Here is a 5,000-nt window from a genome sequence, read left to right as displayed (position 1 = left end):
GTCTATATAAAAGAGACTTCAGATACAGTATTAGGGGACCACTAAGGTCTATATAAAAGAGACTTCAGATACAGTATTAGGGACCACTAAGGTCTATATAAAAGAGACTTCAGATACAGTATTAGGGGACCACTAAGGTCTATATAAAAGAGACTTCAGATACAGTATTAGGGGACCACTAAGGTCTATATAAAAGAGACTTCAGATACAGTATTAGGGACCACTAAGGTCTATATAAAAGAGACTTCAGATACAGTATTAGGGGACCACTAAGGTCTATATAAAAGAGACTTCAGATACAGTATTAGGGGACCACTAAGGTCTATATAAAAGAGACTTCAGATACAGTATTAGGGGACCACTAAGGTCTATATAAAAGAGACTTCAGATACAGTATTAGGGGACCACTAAGGTCTATATAAAAGCATCCAAAGAACACCATGTCATGGGACCTTTAAGTCTCCCGAGTAATTTCTTTTTGTTTTATAAAATTTGTTTCGTAAAAAAGGGACCCGGTATCAAAGTCACTGTGTTGGTATTGTTATCAGTACTGACATTTTTTTTAACATTACCCAGCCCTGCTCCTATAGGTCACAGGTCAGGGGACGAAAAGATCTGGCCATACTCCATCAAACCTGTCCTGTGTATGAATATGTATGTAGTATGAATAAGTATGAATGTGTTTTTAGGCCTTTATTAGGACAGCTTAGACTTGAAAGGGGAGAGAGAAGGGGAATGGCACGCAGCAAAGGGCCGCAGGGCGGAGTCGAACCTGCGGCCCACCACGTCGAGGTGTAAACCTCTACATATGTGCACCCGCTCTACCAGGTGAGCTGACCAGGGGCCCCACATCAGATATTATTGATGTTGTTTTATGCCAGAACTCATGCACCTGTTCACACTCCCAGACCATATGCAGGAAAAGTTCCAGTTTGTTCAGGCTATACAGTCCCTCCAGAAAAACACGATTATGCGATCGCATAATTCAACGCATAATCAGCCAAAGTCCGCATATTTCAAATATGCCGCACTTTCGCCGCATAAATTGCCGATTTCCGCGCAAAATATGCGGTGCTTGCATGATGTCATAATCTCCGTATTTTCATTGCAAAAAAGTCCCGTAATATATCTTAGCAGAAAGTTGAAAAATGTTGCGTTTACTTCACACAAGAGCAGCCGTTTTCCTCTGTTGCCATGGGAACGTTACGAAGTGACGTAATTACGCGACGTGAACATCATCGAAAAGCAGGGTGTTTTTTTTTTCTCTTTTTCATCAAATCGCAATTTTTGCAAGTTCCCGCAGTTTCATCGCATAAAATTGCATAAATATCATATATAGCATATTCCATCGCATCTTTTAAGAAAACGTGCCGCATAATCAAGGAATTTTTTCCCGCAACAATCACAAAGAAAATCCTGTAACCGTCTGTACACTTGCATTCATTGTCAGTTGGCATAAATGCTGCTGAAACAGGTGCCAAATCCCACATTTTTCAACATTAACATTTTAATATAACATTATAGTTATTAAAAAAATTACAAATTGGGGAGGTCGGGTAGTGCACTATAGGCCCCTGTGGGGCGGGCTAAGCTTTTGTCCTTAATGGCATTTTTAATAATGACTGAATACTTTTGACAATACTTTTGACTTTTCTCAATGATATAAACTGTGCTAATAAAGAATTGATCACAAAAAAAAAAGATAGTATATAAAGACAGTACCGTTGTCACTACCCAAAGTGAGTCGAGTGCCGATGTGAGTTGCGCATGCGTCACTTTGCGACAAGTAACCTACAAGATGCTAACGGCGTTTTGAGCTAACGCTCGCAATCAAGTAACCTACAAGATGCTGACGGCGTTTTGAGCTAACGCTCGCAATCAAGTAGCCTACTAGATGCTAACGGCGTTTTTAAGCTAATGTTAGCATTCAAACAATCACAGATAGCTAAAACGTTTTTAAATGACTGCTAGCTACAAGTTAGCAATCAGACACAACAAAGGCTGTCACTTGAATGGCTTTTTGAGCTAACGTTAGCAATCAAGTAGCCTACTAGATGCTAACGGCGTTTTTAAGCTAAAGTTAGCATTCAAACAATCACAGATAGCTAAAACGTTTTTAAATGACTGCTAGCTACAAGTTAGCAATCAGACACAACAAAGGCTGTCACTTGAATGGCTTTTTGAGCTAACGTTAGCAATCAAGTAGCCTACTAGATGCTAACTGCGTTTTTAGCTAACGTTAGCAATCAAACAATCACAGATAGCTAAAACGTTTTTAAATGACTGCTGGCTACTAGTTAGCAATCAAACACAACAAAGGCTGTCACTTGAATGGCATTTTGAGCTAATGTTAGCAATCAAACAATCACAGATAGCTAAAACGTTTTTAAATGACTGCTGGCTACTAGTTAGCAATCAAACACAACAAAGGCTGTCACTTGAATGGCATTTTGAGCTAACGTTAGCAATCAAACAATCATAGATAGCTACAACGTTTTAGAAATGATTTCCATCTTCTGTTATTGTATGTCAAGAGAAAAGTTTATTATTTTACAGATTTCACAAATTTCAGTAAGACACGTTATGCCGTAAGCCGTTTAAATCTGAGCATGCGCGACTCACATCTGCACTCGACTCACTTCGGGTAGCGAAACCGTTCACGTAAACAGGCGGGCGCCATCTTTGAGATTTCAAGTGACAGTTCAGCTCACGTTGCACGGCGTTCGACTGGTCGTGACCGTTTTCCCTAGATGGCGCCCGTCCGTATAGTGAACGCTACGGTCTTTAAATTCTTTGTAATAAACTGTCTGTACACTTACTTACAAGTTCTCAATGCTTCGGTTTACATGTAGGGACCCTCATTATTCTACCGTGGGAGTGTGGTGCTATTTGGAGCCTTGTTAGTGGTGTAGAAATAGCGATTTCTTTTTTTACTTTACCCGTAAAAGTAGCCGGATTTGTCCTTTAAATTGACAAATTTGTTTAGTCACCATGCAAACTGATTTCATGAAGTGGCATATGTATGACATGCCAATTCGTATGCCATTTTGGCGCGTTATCAAGACGCATAATCGCTTTTTAGCGTGTTTATCAACGCCGTATGGCCTCCATTAGGGGTGGGGGGAAAAAATCGATACAGCATAGTATTGCGATATTTTTCGTGGCAATACCGTATCGATACACAGACGCCAAGTATCGATCTATTATGATATATGTGTTGGTCAGTCTGTCTGCTTGACAATCCCCATTTTGCAGCAATAACATTGAAGTGAGATGAACAAAACAGAGAAATGTATCTCTTTAGATAAAACAAATGTTGACAAAATTGTCCTTTGGGGACATCATTTGAAACTGGGAAAAAGTTGAAGTTGCAAAAAAAAGGTAATACATTGCAATATATCACAGAATATTGCAATATGTTTAAAATCGCAATAAAATTGTATCGTGACATAAGTATCGTGATGATATCGTATCGTGAGGCCTCTGGTGATTCCCACCCCCTAGCCTCCATTGGCTTACATGTCAATTAGGGGTATATATTGCAATTTATTACCTTTTTTCCAACTTCAACTTTTCCCAGTTTCAAATGATGTCCCCAAAGGACAATTTTGTCAACATTTGTTTTATCTAAAAGATACATTTCTCTGTTTGTTCATCTCACTTCCATTGTATTGCTGGAAAATGGGGATTGTCAATCAGACAGACAGACTGATCAACACATATATCATAAAAGATCGATACTTTGCGTCTGTGTATCGATACAGTATTGCCACGAAAAATATCGCGATACTATGCTGTATCGATTTTTTCCCCCCACCCCTAATGTCAATGTCAATTATGTGTGAATTTTCACCGTAGCGAGTAGTATGAAAGGAGGGAAGTCTGCAGAAGGGAGGGTGGTTGGGTGGGGTGGAGGATGGGTGAAACACAGGACCTTCACCCAGGAGAGCTGGGATCGTGTGGCATTCATCAACAATTTTTAAATTTTATTCTTTAATAAAACCTTCCTAAACCCAACCGTTAATTGTTTTCCTAAGCGTGTATTTGTGGTGTGTTTTGTTACTTAAGCCTTTCCCAATGTTCTTTTCCTAAACCCAATCTTCTTATTTTGTTTTTACACGCGTGATGTTGTTCTCGCAATGGTACGGCATGTTCCCACGTTCCAAGTTTCAACACCTCCGCACAGTGAAAGAAAAGAGAAGTATTATTGTCATATTATAGTGCAGTTTATCAGGCATGAAAACAGTTGACTAGGCATGAAAAACTTATGATTTCTATTTCTCTTTTATGACTATTACTACTACTATTTTGATTTTATTTTCTCCACATTCAGACTGATCTCAAAGGTGTGTGTATGACACGCCAATTCGTATGCCGTTTTGGCGTGTTATTAAGACGCATAATCTCTTTTTAGCGTGTTTATCAACACCGTATGGCCTCCATTGACTTACAATACGTGTGAATTTTCGCCGTAGCGAGTAGTATGAAAGGAGGGAAGTCTGCAGATGGGTCAAACGCAGGACTTTCACCCAGGAGAGCAGAGACTGCATCCCTCGTGTGGCGTTTTTCAACCATTTTTTTTTTTTTTTTTGTCTTTTTTGTAACCCTTCCCCAATGTTTCTTTCCTAAACCCAACCTTTTATTGTTTACCTAAGAGTGTTACGTTGGTCAACGTCATGTTTTTGTCGTTTTATTTGCGTTTTTTGTGTTACTAAAGCCTTTCCCAATGTTCTTTTTACACGCGTGACGCGTGTAAAAAGAAAATCCGCACTTCAGTCACATCCACAATAAAATTGCCAAAAAGGCGACAAAAACTAAAAGAAAAATTGCCAAAAAAGGCGACAAAAACTCCCCAAAAATTGCCAAAAAAGGCGACAAAAACTCCAAAACAATTGCCAAAACAGGTGACAAAAAATGGCCAAAAACAGCCGACAAAAACTCCAAAGAAATGGCCAAAAACGGTGACAAAAACTCCCCAAAAATTGCCAAAAAAGCGACAA

The sequence above is a fragment of the Perca fluviatilis genome, chromosome 20 (assembly GCF_010015445.1).
Source record: "Perca fluviatilis chromosome 20, GENO_Pfluv_1.0, whole genome shotgun sequence".
Taxonomy (NCBI): Eukaryota; Metazoa; Chordata; class Actinopteri; order Perciformes; family Percidae; genus Perca; species Perca fluviatilis.
The sequence above is the reverse complement of the archived record's forward strand: the minus strand, read 5'-3'. Positions refer to the sequence as shown.